At 45.0% G+C, this 15904-nt stretch overlaps 1 long non-coding RNA gene across 1 annotated transcript in view; it reads right to left on the minus strand.

Annotated features, from left to right (window-relative positions):
- Positions 1 to 546: 546 nt before the first annotated feature.
- LOC138521630 (uncharacterized) overlaps positions 547 to 15904 on the minus strand; it is a 41081-nt gene continuing 25723 nt past the window's right edge. Inside the window, exon 4 of the long non-coding RNA XR_011283084.1 lies at positions 547 to 1056. This is a non-coding gene — a long non-coding RNA (uncharacterized lncRNA). The remainder of the gene's footprint in view (positions 1057 to 15904) is intronic.

Genomic DNA, 15904 nt, shown 5'->3' on the forward strand with positions numbered 1-15904 from the left:
GTTGAACCGGTTCTGGAAACAATCTATTTGGGATTCAGATTAACATTTTACGCAAATAAGAAGCAAGTTGAGGATGCCTTGAAAGCCAAGTGTGACCAACTGGCAGCCCAGATGAAGAATATTCAGGGAAGACTGTGTTGATTTTCCTTAATTCCCCATATAAAACATTATACGGGTAAAGTGATTCTGACCTTGGCATATGGTATGGATGTGGAATCTCAGTCTTGGCATATTGATTTGGATCTCCTGGAGGGGAGACTTTGGGAAAAGGTCCTGGGACCGCCACTATACCTACCAATTGCCTCGCTCCGTTATGAGCTAGGTGTAAGCTCTCTTAGGTCAAGCATGGAGTAGAGATTGGTACAACTTTATAGCCCCTCATGTGATTAAACAGTAAGACAAGGCCGTTTTGGATATAGTGCATAACTTTGATGTTCAGATGCAAGAAAAACAAACGCAGGGCCGTTTTTGAAGATAGGGCATAACTTCTTATTATTCAGATGAAAGAAAAGCAAACGCAGAGGCATTTTTCAATGCAGTGCATAACTTCTTGTTATTCAGATGAAAGAGAAGGAAACGCAGAGTTGTTTTGGTAAATGTTTAACTTTTGGTCATTCAAAATGGAATAAAAGCAATTGCGACGGGCCATCATTGGCGAAAGGTTTTTTACTTTCGTCACTCAATGGAATAGAAGCAAATGCAGAGCCATTCCTTGGGTTCCAGTGTTCAAATGCTTGCCACACCTGTGCCAGGGAACGCAAAGCACAGCTGTTTTTGGTGGCACTGTTTTATGCATTTGTACAGGTGACATGGATTTCTGTTTCAGGGCCTTTAATGCACCCCACAGATTTCCCCCTACTCTTGCATGACTTTTTGTTGGGGAGGAGGGCAGAGTGGGGTTTCTTTTAGTGGAATTCTCCTTCATCAAGGAGTGGCACTCCAGGATCCCCTTCCGGCTTTGGGTTGGAGAGTATGGTGCAGCACCATCTTTCCTTCCTTCCCTTCCAGGTCCCACGGGTGTTCCTCTCAAGGCTGGAATGTGAGGATGTTAATTATCTAATAGAAGATAGAAAAAAAAACAAGTTTTAGTACTTTTTACTGACATTTTTCCCGGAAGATTTACAACAATGGAACAATGACAACAACTTACAATTTCCATATAATTCTTTCAATTTTTACAAAAACACCAAGTACATTAATATTGGGAACAGGGACAACAATTTGCAATTTCCATGACATCTTCATTTTCCTTTTTACAATAACAGCAAGTAAATTACTCCCTGTTATTTAGATATACCTATGCATCTAAATACTTCTGTCTGCTTATTCCTCCTTTCTTTTCATTCTTCTGATGGCTCCTCTCCTAGATATTCATTTGGCTCATTAATCAGCTGCAAAGCGTGTCTGGTATGACAGCTTTTCAACTGACTGATGTGGAACCATTTTCTTCTGCCTGTTCTCCTTTGGGGATGCGGATCTTATAGGCGACAGGTGAGATTTTGTCTACAATTTCAAAGGGGCCACTCCATGAAGGGAGGAATTTCCACTCCTTGGTTTGGTTCCTTTGAAAATTGTACAAGTACACCCTGTCTCCTACTTGACATTCTTTTTTAGTAGTCTTTAAATCGTAGTGGGTTTTCATCCCTTCTGCCGATTTCTCCAGATTCCGCTGAGCGTATGCAAAAGCATGCTGAAGGTGTTTTCTCAGATTCTCAATGTATTCATGTGTTGTGGATGCATTAATCAGTGTCTGCTCTTGTGTTCTGTAGAGCAGATGCTGGGGAAGCACCATTTTTCGTCCAGTCATTAGCTCAAATGGAGACATTTTGGTCACAGAAGATGGTGTAGACCTGATGGCCATCAGGACAAGCGGTAGTCAGATGTCCCAACTAGACCCAGAGTCCACCACAAACATCTTAGGAATGCTCACAATTTTTTTATTGTACCTTTAATCAACCCCACTAGAGGCTGGGTGGTAGGCAATATAGAGTTTTCTCTTTACCCCAAGTATCTCCCACATCTTTGTCACCTCGCTGGTGAAGTGACTTCCTCGGTCTGACTCAATCCTTTGGGGAAGGCCAAAATGCAAGATGTGGTTGATCATCAGGGCAGCTGCTGTTTCTGCCTTGCAATTTGGGGCCGGGAGACATTCCACCCATTTGGTAAACAAGCATGTTACTGTTAACATGTACGTGTTTCTCCTAGAGGAGCGAATCACGGGCACAATGAAATCTACTTGTAAATCTGACCAAGAAAGTGTCATCCCCTTTTCTGGAGGGGAGCTCGGTGTGCGAGTGAACTTGGATGAAATTGTGCACACACAAGACACCCCTTCAAATATTGGTCGAGGTCCTGACCCATGTGTGGCCAGTATGGGACCTCCCACAAAATTTCCAAAGTAGTATGAAACCCCCAATGACCAGCCGTGTCCGCGTCATGGGCGTGATTTAGAATCAGGCTTCAGAATGAGGCAGGTACCACCCACTGGTCACATCCTGAGAGGGATCTCCTTACCAACAAACTGTCTTGGATTCAGAACATTTTGGGAAACTTCATCAACACCCGCAGATCCTCTTTCCTGATATAAACTGGTTCGGTTAGAGTAAAATTCACAGGGTCTTCAATGTGTTGATAACATTTCCCAATAATTTGATCGACTTTTTGTGCCATGATCAAATCAGCATCTGGGGTCTCCTTACTCCACTGGGCAGTTCAGAGTTCATTTTGGGCAAGTGTTTGGGATCTGGTGATGGCAGCGACCTGGATTTCCCCCAAGAGGGACTCAATCTCAAGGAGAACCCCCTTGATTGCTACGGTTTTGGCCAACTGCCAGCCAGGTCATTTCCGGTTTTGTCTGCTCTCTCTAGACTGGAATGACCCTAGATCCTTTTCCAGTAGATGGTCATGCCATTAGAGGTGACCAGATCATCAATGGATTGCATTGGTTTGCCATGCTTGAGTGAGTTATTGTTTGCACACAGCATGCCTCTGGTTCTCCAATTAATCAGGTGCTCCACGAACCCATTCTGGACACAATCTGAATCTGTGATTATGACCAGTTTGTGGAGTCGGTGTTGCACGGCAGTGAGGATGTCCTTGTGAACTGCCATCAACTCTGCTACCTGACTACTTCGGGTTCCGATCTTGTACCTAGCGGAGGGCTCCGGGGCATCATTGACCAAGACATTCCCAACGCCGACCACCAGTTCCTTTCCCTGCTGATATAAACATGGTAGGAGAATCCGTCCACATAAACTGTGGGCGTCCCCTTGCACATATCTTCTTCATAGACTATGTGCGGGGAATTCAGGTACGCCTCCATGTTGTCTTGTGTTTTGAGACTTTCGTCCTCGAGAGAGTTTTCTCGGGCACAATCATGCAAGTCAGCCAAACCTTACGCTTGGAGACTCTTCTTGTTTGGGCCATATCTGACCTCCACAGTAAAGCCTTGCATGGACAGAATCCAGGAAGTAATTCAGGAATTACTCACATTCCCTGCCTGGATTCTGTCACTTTGGTGGTATTGCAAAGGCTGGTAAGGAGTTTCAACGATGATGTGCTCCCCCTGGATGAACGGACGGTAATTTTCCAATGCCCACACCGTTGCCAGGAGTTTCTTCTCACAATCGTTGAATTTTTCCTCCACAGAGGATAAAGTCTTACTTGTATAGGAGATGGCATTATTGACATTGTCATGCTTCTGGTAGAATACTGCTTTTAAACATGTATTCAAGAACCCCGTCGGCTGAGTAGGTGGTTTAGTCACTACTCGTTCCTGTAGTACTGCAGAGCAGTAGCCATTTTGTCACAGCGAGACAGAGTAGGACAGTATGCCCTAGGGAGATTTGGTAAGATCCAAAGGTTCTCCTCCCCTACAGTAAAATCCCACCACACAGCCCCCAGGAATCAAATAATTGCAGAATTATCTAGCCACCACACCACCACATTCACAGAAGCACCAAAGAAAAGAAAAATCTTACTGAAAGCCATCAAGCACTGCATTTAATCACCTTCAAGAACACACCATACATCAATTCACAGAAAAAGACACCCTATCACTGGTGTATCAATTGACAGGATCAGACAACATGCCAACAACATTCACACCGTCTCCATATCACCCATGCACCCTTCAACATAGCAGAATCAGTGAACTTCAAGACCATATCATAGGAGGAACTATCCACCATCCCCAAATTCCTATGGGCCATATCATACAGCGAAGCGATTCTCCTTGTGGACCTCATTAAAACCATCTCAGGGGAAACTCTCATGCTCCTCCTACACATCATAATACTTCTCTTACAAAAGGCACCTCTCTGTATGCACTGAAGAAAGGGCACTGCCTCCCTTTATTAAAGAAACACACACTAGGCCAAGAAGGCCTGGCAAACCAATGACTTACAACACATCTCTCAAACCTGGATATCGAGGGCTTCCACAAATTGATCTTTATCAAAACTAAATTCATCCTTGACAACTCCATTGAACAAGCACAGGTATAAAAATGGCTTGCAGAAATGATTCTGGGAGGAATTTTCTGCCACTCTCTCTTTTCTTGCAAGGTCCCTTGGCTTCAACGTTGTTAGCAACCCAGATATGTCATTTGCTGGGATGGGTATATATAGATGAGGCTACCAAGGCTGCTGTGCCAAGAGGCCCAAGCTATACCTCTGTGTCAATGCCCTATGATTCTGAATCATGTCTGAGGTTGCTAGTGGTCTTGTACAGTAGGGATGTGACCTAACAATTCAGCTTGTACTGCCCTGTTTGGGTTGGGGAACAACCTGATTTGCACATGACCTTTCCGTTTCTTTAACAGCATGACAGGCTGAAAAATGATGGTCTTGGGGGTTGCCCACAGCAATGCAAGATGTTATGATTAACTATAAACCTTTCAGCCATCAGCCTTGTTTTACTACAGTCACCCCAATTGGGCATGAATGCCCAGATGTTGGTTGCAAGCCTGCTGTACCTATAGACCCAAGCTAGTCCTCCCTGACAATGCGATATTGAGGCTGAAACACTGTTGTCTTGTGCAGAAGATCTTGTCTAGTCTAGCAGTTCGGGCTGGAACACCTCTTTTGGGATGGTACCAATCTTGATTTGCAATCAAGGGGTCTGAATGCAAAATGGTGGCTTTCTGGCGATAACGGCCTCCATGTTTGCGCATGTCAGCGATCACCCTCTATTCACTCCTTGCAGTGCAATGAAAGGCACAGAAACTTGGATGGATCGTGGATTTCAGTGCCATTCACAACATGTATGCAGACTCCCTGATCTCTATCTGCTGTGTGCAGCGATAGATTAGAATCGCTGGCGAGAATGCAACCTGCCTGACGCAAAATCAGTTCTGCTTTATCCAGCCTTTCAGCCACTCTAATTTTTATATGTTTGTGTGAGGACGATGGCAATATCCTATGCTGGATTGGTGTACAATCCTTGAATCCATGACCATTTATTTAAGCTCTTTTTTTTGTGACTTTTTTTTAGGTTTCCTTGGAGTAGGAGGTGATCGAGTGACCAGCTCCAGGACTATAGTCGGAGAGATACATTCATAAAAATGAGGGATGACGTCACTGGAATTGAGCAAAGTCTGTAAAAGTTGAAAATCAATTAGCACAATTCAGTGAACACTGCACATACTTCGGAGAGATAGCCTGAAAGCCTCTTTCCTCCCTCCTCTCTTCTGTAGTGTGAATAGCTGTTAATGGGTGAAGCAGTACCTTCACTAGCTTCTGGAGACCCCCTCTGGAGAACAGCCCAAACCTTGTGAATATGGTAATCTCAGACAGTTCCTCCCTACCATTGAAAGGACAACCCATAAAATCTGGCTGTTTGAGCTCTTGTTTCAACTTTTACCTCTGGCACAAATAAGGAAAATACCCTGAGACCCTTAGCTTGCAAGGGGCCAGAGAGACCACAAACTGAAGATTGCAGTCTTATTGAAAAGTCCATCATATCTCCTCCTCCCTCTAAATACCCCCCTCTGCCAATGCCAACAGACTGCTCTCCGTCATCCTGCAGCCGCCACACCTCTCTGCCCCCTTTTTTAGGACAAAGTGCCTCTCACTTTTTGAGGAATCCACACTCCACCTTTCATCCTTTCTGCTCCTTGTTTCTTTATGGCTCCTCGTTTCACCAATAAGAATGCCCTCCAGAGGTTGCAGCATCACTTTCATACTGAAAGCCTGGTACTGCATCAAAGCCTGGTGAGTAGTGGTTGTTGGTGGGTGGGATTTAATTTTTGACTGTGTGAGAAGAGTTTGCTGATTATGGGAGAAAGCAGGGTAGACCTCTGGGTGCAACGAGCAGGGATCCTATCCCATGCCCCAAACAATGCTTAATGAATGCCTGACAAATGCTTTGCCCTGACCTGACAGGCCCTGCATTCGGGAAAAAGTCCCAGTAGGCCACTGAGCATATTAGAGTGAGGTTTAGGGCATCTCGGAGACTGCTAACCAACAGTCTAAGGAAGGTTTGTGACTGCAGTCCTCAAATGTCAAGCTGCCCTTCCTTTTAACCTTAAGTTTTGCCTCCCGTAACCCTGATAAGGTAATGTTTGAGCTTTCATAGCGCCCTGTTCCCTCATCTGTCAATTCACTGATGCTCGTTTCGTCCCTCATGTGATACAAGTATCTATTTGAGACAGAGAGAGAGAGAGAGAGGGGCACAGGGAGCTAGAGAAATGGGACCTTTCTCCAAATGGCCACCCATAGGAGTGCAGGGCGGAAAGTTGGTTTGCCTTCTAAGGCCTAATCCGCATGCCTCCCATTAACCTCTAAGATCTCCTACAACCTTACACTACACACACACACACACTCTAACTCTGCACAGATGGCCACCACATGCCTAGCCAACCGAGCCAAGACCAAGGGCTCCTCTTTAGCCATGTAGCACTCTCCCACATCCATGGCTAATCAAATCCAAAGCACTGACACAGAGCGACAGGTTCAGTACAGTAGAACAGGGAGCTTCAGCTGGTCCGGCCCTCCGTTGCTGTGAGGCCCACTCAGGGAACTCGAGGATAGGGCAGTTCTGTTGGAGGTCTGCTCTCCCAGCTCAGGAGATTCCAGTGCAAAGTGGTATCCTGATCCACAGAAGAGGTCACTCCTGATGTGTCCTGTGAGTAGGTTTGTAACGGATCTTTCTTCTGTCTTGTATAATTCCTTCTTTACCTCAAGCTGAGGGCTTTGCAAAGTGCATCTTTCCCAAATAAAGTCCACCTAGATTTTCAGAGTGAATCTGTAGCCTTAAAGGATCAGAGAGGGCCTGAGCGAATCTGCCAAAAGGGTGGAAGACTCCTTCTTTGAAAGGCCAAAGTCCTCAGGTTATTGGGCCAAAGCTAGCCAGCTTTAGTAGTCCAATCCCTGCTCTTGAACGGAGTGGACTTTGCGCTACTGATGTCACACCCAAAGTGATTTGCTCAAGAGGAAGTGGAGGGGTCAGGAAAGAAAGAGAGGGACAGTGAGACTCAAGATGTTGGAAGTCGTCTTCCATTGGTCAGAGCCATCTTGCCTACCATAATCCAGCCCTTCCCTTCTTACCAAGAACAAACATCTTTAGAAATACAGCACCCTTCTGAATGGGCAGTTCCTCACAATATATACTAACCTGGGTAGTAGGGATGTGTAGGTTAGGAAGTATTGGCACTTTCTAGACCAGTGAGAGAGGGACAGCCTTAGGGCCGTGAGAAGTCATTCCATAAATACCCTTGAACCGTCTATGAGACTCTTAGTATTCCTTAAGCCATCTGTGATGCATAGTCGCATCATGGGATGATATAAACCCAGAAACAGAAGCCACTCACTATCATCCATTATGTTAAGGGAGGCGAGATTAACAAATATGGCCAGAGTCCCCACAAGCCTGGGGTAGCAATGGAGACAAAGTCATCATCTCTCCCAGAGGTCAAGCAATGGTTTGGACAAGTTTACTAATGGAGATACTGGGGAAAACCTATGCAAGAGTAGCCCCAAGGTCTGGGCTGGCCAATAAGTATTCCCTGGAGTTAGGAGCAGGATTTAGTGACATAAATGACAGGGAAGAAGAAAGGGTAACCCTGTTGAAGCTTATGAACAGCTCTTATATTGTGAGACCTGGCTAACCCATAGCCCAACTCATATGTGAGAAAATCCTGGTCCCGGAGATAGAGGATGTGGAGACATTGGAAACCACTGAAGGAGCCGAAGCAGACTTTGGCAAAATGACAGAGGCACATGAAGAAAGAGTCCACCACCGGTGGCTTCCAGGACCTGTCTTAGTAAAATTCACAGAAGCCCACAGGACATTTCAGCTTCTAGAACAGGCACAGAAGAACTTGGTATCAGAAGCTTAGAGACAAACTTTGAAAACACCACACTTTATAGACAAGAAGGGACTCTTGTACGAGTCAATGTTAATCCAAGGGGAGAAGGCACCGACTGTCACTAACTATTGACACTAAAGCACTTTCAGGAAGCGGTTTTGAAACGGGAACATTCTAACCTGACAGCGGGACATCTTTGGCTGGAGAAAACACAGGAGACATTGCTCAGTCTGTTGTACTGGGCTGGGATATATGCTGAGATCAAAATGTTTTGAGCCTGCTTTCCGATCTGCCAAAGAACCTCTCCAGATGATGTACCCTGTGCACTACAGACATTTCCAATTATTGTGGTCCTTTTGTTCAGGATTGGCATGCACATTGTCGGCACCTTGCACCCCTCTAAACCAGGTAACTGATATATGCTGATGATCATCGACTATGCAAACCGATATCCTGAAGCATTCCTTTTTAGAAGCAACACCATCAAAGCCATCTTGAAGGCCCTCATACCTTTTTATTTGACTTAAATGGGGTTTCCAGCTATAATCCTCATAGACCAGGGAATTAATGGTTGACATGAAGATGCAGATGACCATCAGAACCCTCTTTAAGCAAACTTTGAAACTCATCCTTCAGAGGTTGGTCACCGAAGATGGGCATAATTGGGATGACCTAATCCCGTGGGATCTGGTTGCAGTCAAAAAAACGGTTTGAGGTGATCTTTGGCAAATACTCCCCTGATCTGCTGGACATTATGTGGAAATAATGTGAGGGGACTGACAGCCATCAGACTAGTGACCATCCAATGGTAAGAAACATCCAAGAGTGTATGAAGAAGTGTGTCAACTGGTCAGAAACAATCTGCAAGAAGCTCAGACCAGTAATGAAAAGGCTTACAGCAAAGGCAGTTTACACACGTTTCACGTAGGGGACATGGTGATGGTCTTACCCGCTACTGTGCAGAACAAACTATCTGCAAGGTGGCATGAGCCCTATGACATCAAGGTCCAACAAGCTGACTGGCAGAAACCACCTCGGCTGCATCATACACATAAACACAAAAGCTGGAAAGAAACCAGCAACCCTCAGTGCCTACTGTTATGTAGCATTAAGGTACCATGGCCTTGTCAAGATGGGATGCAAAACACTCTCAGCAGGGGTGGAAAGCCTACCAAGGAGTAACCCATAGCCAGTCCTACACCAGAGGGGTATGGTGGCAATTGTGAGGACCCAATTTCATGTTACCTCCTCAAGTGCCAGTCTATACATGTTCAGTATCAATTTGCACCACCCTGTGACACTGAGCCAAAGTGCTGGCCAAAGTGTCTCTTTCTTTTCCAGAGAAGCCACCGACATGGGACAAGACCACCTAAAAGACAGAAACCCATCAGCACCTCAAACAAACCTATACAAAACTCTCTCAGGTAGAGAGAGATCCAGCTGAAAGAGAGACAGAGCCCCTGCTCACCTGCCAGGATCCCTACGCAAGTGGCATTCAAGAACTTGTTTGAGTGAGGTCAGAGGGGGAGGAGGAAGTGGCAGCCCAATAGAGCATCAGGAGGAAGGATGGTTGAGCGGAGTATGGAGCTGATTTTTGGAGCAGGTGAGGTATTGATTAGTGAGTGCAAGTGGTACTGGGCCTCATCATGAATCACCAATGCTATTAGTGTTACTGCAACTCGGTTCGCCGCAATTTGCCCTGGATCCTGAGTTGCGGTGGGGAGGTAAATTCCCATTCCCATTGGGTCCATCGGACCCAATGGGGATTTCTTGGCACTATTAGCGCGGGCACAAAAAGCAGTGCGCTAATAGCACCAAAAACGAACGGAAAGAGGAAAATGTTTACCTCCAGCAAAAGGCTGGAGGTAAAACTCCCACTTTCCACCCAACTCAAGATTGGGCAGAGCAGTAAATGCTGTGGTAATAGCATTACTGCCACATTTTACTGCTCCGCCCAAGTCATGATGAGGCCCACTGTATTGTGAGTGTGCATGAAAGGCTAGCAAGCATGATTTAGAGAAGGAGTGTAAGACGTGAATGTGAGGTGAAGTGAAGTGACGAACAGGGCAGTGGGGGCTGGACTCCATCTCCAGCCTGCCCTTCTCTGTAGTCGCAGGCTGGTGGTACCAACTCGCCTTCCTGCATTGGATTCTATTCACCACTTCCAGTACTTGACTTCTGGCTTTGGGCGATTCAGCCCCAGGTGACCCAGCCAGCAAAGGGAAAACAGCTAAGGGACATTTTCCACCCTTTCCTCCAGCCTCTTTGCCTCTTCACCTTTGAGCTATTGCTTTGCTGGGTGTTGTTACATGCTTGCGAGTACCAATTATGTCTTTGCTCACCCCCTCACTCACCACGCACTGCTCTTACTATATCTTCCTTTCTCTTCTACTTCTTTCTTCATTCTCTTCTGCTCAAAATCATTTCAACTCTCTTCCTATCCATATCAAATATTTTCCTCGATGCCACCCCTCTTCTTGCTAACGTACTATATCTACTCACAAAACCTCCAACCCTAACATTCATCACACTTCCTCTTCTCACATCAGCCACAGGACCTCTCTACTTCACAGACATAACATCAGTATGCCTTAGCATCTCACTCTCTTTATATTTCTCTTTGGAATGCACAATTTGTCTGTAACAAGACCTCCTTTACCTCTCACATCCATTTTCCCCATTATCCCTCTCCTGACCTCAATGCCTTACCGAAACCTGAATTTTCCCTCAGTCTCTGCAATTCTTGCTGCCGTTCACATCCATGCCTATACCTTCACCCATTCTCCCTGCCCTACTAGTAGGGGTGGTGGTCTAGGACTGTTCACATCTTTCAAACTTGCTATCTCTCCTACCACCCTGTCTCCCGCTATTTCTCCATCTTTCATATACACTATCTCCACTATCTCCACAATCACTGCTCCCTATGACATTCATATTACATCTCTCTATTGGCAACCTGTTCCTGCTGTTCAATGCATTGACCACCTCTTCCAACTAATTGACTCCCTTCCTCCTCATCATTACCTCAATGTCACTGGTGACTTCAACCTCCCCTCTCTGGTCACTCCTCTATCCACGAACTTTAGCTCTCTTCTCCTTAACAACTCACTCGCTACTGTCCACTCTCTGCCCACCCAATCAAATGGTAACTCCCTCAACTTTATTCTCATCTCCTCCCAACTCTTTAGCTCTAATATCTCCACCGACCCCTTCTTCCTTTGATCATTCCATCATATTTGCCTCAATCTCCACTCTTACTTCCACCCCATTCTCTCCATCTACCACTTCCATTACCAAACACAAGTTTCCATCCTTCAAATTCCTTATCTACCTCTCTGACCTAGACCACTCTCTCTCTCCTCCAATGCAAAATTCACCTTTCCATCCACTGATAATGCCTTCATGAACTTGAATGCTGCTCTTAACGATCTCTACCATCCGCACTGTGAAAACAACAATGAGGAAAACCTTTGCACCTGGCAAAGATCTAGACACTCCTCTGATCTCAAACTCTACCTGACTGTTCTTCAAAAGTACTTCTCTGCTCTCAACACTGCCAAATGTGACTTCTATCACTCTCTCATTTCATCTCAATCCTCTCAACATGGGCGCTGCCAGAAATCTCTCAACTGAATTCTAACCTCCTAACCCGTCATCCACCTCCTCCACTCTTTCTGCTAACGATCTAGCTCACTGCTCTGCTTCAGAAATTTCCAACATTCCAATTACCCTTGCAGATTACCTTCTATCGCACACCTGATCACTTTTCTCCATCACTGCTACCCTACTCTCCTGTGACAATGTCTTCCTTTGCCCATGTAACCCTGATGAGATTCTTGATCTTCTCTTCAGAGCTAACCCTTCATGTGCCCCCATCAATCCTCTATACCCACACATAGTGTAACTCATAGCTCCCGGTGTTGCTCCATATCTTACTTCCCTCTTCAACTCCTCTTTTGACAGTGCAACTTTTCCGTCATCCTACAAATTGACTACTGCCATCCCTATCCTTAAGAAACCTGGCCTAGATCCTAACTACCCTACCAACTTCGTCCCATCTCTCTTCTACCTCACTATTCAAAAATCCTAGAGTGTGTAGCTTTCAGCCGACTCATTGAGTTCCTTCACACACACAGCCTCTGGGACCATCTTCAAATTGGCTTCTGACCTCTCACTCTACTGAATCAGCTGTCCACAATGTCTGCAACTACATCTCTTGCACTTGACATGCTAACAGTTCTTCTATTCTTATTCTTCTTGACCTTTCTGTTACCTTTGATACCGTCAACTGTTCTGAGCTTCTCTTAACACTAGGCATCAGGGACAAGGCCCTTGCCTGGTTTGCTTCATATCGTGTCACTAGGTATTTCTAGTTGTGCTGGAACAGCCTTAGCTCCCCACTCACCCTCCTTACTGTAGGGTGTTCCCCAAGGGTCAATCCTGTGTTCACTTCCCTTCACTCTCTATACTTCTGCTCTTGGCACCTTCATCTCCTCCTATGGCTTCTCCTATCAATTCTTTTGCTGATGCCACTCAGATCTTCTCCTCCTTTTGAGCTTATGGCCCTTAGGTCTTTAGGTACCGGAATATGGAATGGATGGGAATACACCAGAGTAATTCTGAGTCCAAATAACGGAACCAACTCAGGAAGATGGCAAAGTACTGTTCTATTAACAATTATCTAAAACATGGAGGTTACAATGAACATCAACGGACGTACGCTCAGTCTCTCAATGATCTCTAAACAAAATATGGTTCTTATACATGAAAATGCATCAGAGTGATGTCATACTACGTGGCAGTAGTGAAAAACCTATCAAGAGTTGGGATTGGTTAAGGGAAACATCTAAGTATACATTTCTACATGAGCTAGGTTTGTTATTTGTTTTCCATTATCAGGTGGACAACTTATGCCTATCTCTAAAAACATTTCATTTCAGAAACATTAGATAAACAGTTTCTCATTCGTTTTCAAACTATAAGGTCCTTCATTATATAGACTATTACAATTGGTTGGCACGCTTGTGCCATGTCTGAAAGATTCGGTTCATTTAGCAGCAAGTAAGCCCAGACCCAGGGGTGAGGAGATAGGACATGAACCTACCTCACAACCCAATTAGCCCAGCATCTCTCATCACCCATGCTTTCTGTCATGAAATTGTCTTTGTACTTGGCCTTGCAGTGTATCCTTGTCTTTGAGAATGCAGTCACTCTCTATCTGTAAAAGCAAAAGGAAATATCGAGGCTGAGTACCCCAAAAGGAAATACACCAAACACGGGCTTATAAAGATTCACAGATCTTTATTCTAAGACTGTACAGTTTACAAAGAAACAAAGTATCAGATAGCTATCTGGCCCTCAGTACATCACAGCGAATACCAGCCCTTTCGATGTGAAAAGGGAGAGGTATTGGACGTCTAAACAGTTATGCATTTTATACATTTCCAATCATACTGTCCAGCCCCTCTACAGTGCAAACAAGATCAATTTGTATCTCGTTAATCGTGAAGAGGTGAGATGTTGCGTTTGTGTTCTTTTTAATAGAACATATACAGAGTGAGGTACCATCAGGGTTAAAGCATGGCCTAGGACCATTCCCTTGCTCTGTTTCACGGACGCAGCAGCAGCGACAGCTCTCAAACATCTTGGCAAAGCGCATGCAACAGGATCAAAGGCGGAAGAAAAGTAGCCGCACGGCCTATTCTTCCCTCCATGTTCCTGCGTTAATACAGCCAAAGCACATCCATCACGTTCATGCACATACAACACAAAGGCCTTTTCATAGTTTGGTGTGCCCAAAACTGGTGCCGAGCACAGCGCAGTCTTGAGCAAATCAAATGCTTGCTGGTGTTCCAAGTTCCACGGCAATGGTGAAGAAATGCCCTTCTTTGTCAAAGCCAACATTGGTTTCATCACTAAGGAGAAGTTCGGGATCCACTGCCTAGAGTACGAAGCCATTCCTATCAAGGCTCTGACTTCCTTCTGTGTATTTGGGACAGACATGCTAGAAATAATTTTTATCCGTTCAGGCCTCAACCTTCTTCCCTCCTTTGACAGGAGATAGCTTAAATAGGTGACCTCCTGTCGACAATATTGAAACTTTTTAAGTGAAGCTTTGTGTCCATGTCGTGCTAAGTGGAAAAGCAACAACACGGTGCCCTCATTACAGGCGCTCTCTGAATCGGCAGCTAAGAGTAGATCGTCTACATACTGAAGCAGTATACAAGTGGTGGGCAACTCGAGTGTGTCGAGCTGCTCTTTCAAAGCCCTACTGTAAATGCTAGGACTCTCTGTGTAACCTTGTGGTGCACAGGTAAAGGTAAACGAGTGTCCCCCTAAGGTGAACGCGAACAAGTATCTACTGTCTTTGTGTATAGGCATACTAAAGAAGGCGTTCTTTAGATCCACAACACTAAAGTGAGTAGCTGAAGCTGGAATCATAGTTAGTATAGTCGTCACATCGGGTACAATAGGAAATTGTGGAGCAACAATCTTATTGATGGCATGTAAATCAATAATGAAACGGAAAGGAATTGCATTATCACCTTTCTTGTACACAGGCAAAATTGGACTATTGCACAAACTAACTGCAATTTCCTCAATCACCCCTCTATGCACAAAATCAGAGACTTTGCATTTCAAAGCTTGCTCACCATCGACCGAGATTTTATACTGGGGAATACGTGGCAACTTTACTCCGTGTTTAAAAATATTCTTAATGGGCTCAATTTACAAAACACCGACATCATTATCATCAATTGCCCACAAACACTCCGGAACATCACTGAATTCTGGCGGCAAAGGTCTAGTCAAGAATTGAGAGACAGAAAGTAGCTGTGGTGAAATCATCAAATGCACTCCATCAGAAGAACAATGAATTACCGCATTTAATTCCTTCAACAGCTTCAACCCCAACACATTCTCTCCACAATTCGTAGTCAAAAGGAATGGACAGTGGTCCATAAATGGACCCAAAGTAATCGATACCAGCGAAGAAACCGGACAGACTACTGGCATACCAGAAAACCCTACAGAAACATTGGTTTTCCCTGACAGTGGAATGTTTGGAACCCGTGAAAGGTCAATGGAACACTTCTGTGCCCCTGTATCTATCAAGAATAGATGTTTCCTATTTCCCACTATCATCTTAACGTAGGGACCTTTCTGATTAACGGGAATAGGCATCGGTTCCAAACCCTGCTTTGGGCAATCCTAATGAAACAGAATGTCATTGAAAGGAAGTTCTTCGGAGAGGTAAGCAGCAGAAGGATGATCAAAAATGTTTCTATTATCCACACTTGATGCATGATTATCCTCTGAAAAAGGTTGCTGTGAATCCTGCGAAAACTGACTTCTACCAGGAACCCCTGCCCTAGGGCGGCCTCTGAATCACCTACCCATATTCCCAAATGCGTTATTCGACTTCTGCTGGATGATCGGGCATTATGCAAGCCAATGACCCTCTGCTCTACAATAAGCACACTGGTTTGTGTTTACAGGACCCAATGGCGCATTTCCCTGCGGAACATACTGAGCCCTGAATTGCGAATAACACCCTCTAGGGCCCCTAACAATTTGCTGCAATAGAACATTTGT

The sequence above is a fragment of the Ambystoma mexicanum genome, chromosome 1q (assembly GCF_040938575.1).
Source record: "Ambystoma mexicanum isolate Mex_15411 chromosome 1q, UKY_AmexF1_1, whole genome shotgun sequence".
Classification (NCBI taxonomy): Eukaryota; Metazoa; Chordata; class Amphibia; order Caudata; family Ambystomatidae; genus Ambystoma; species Ambystoma mexicanum.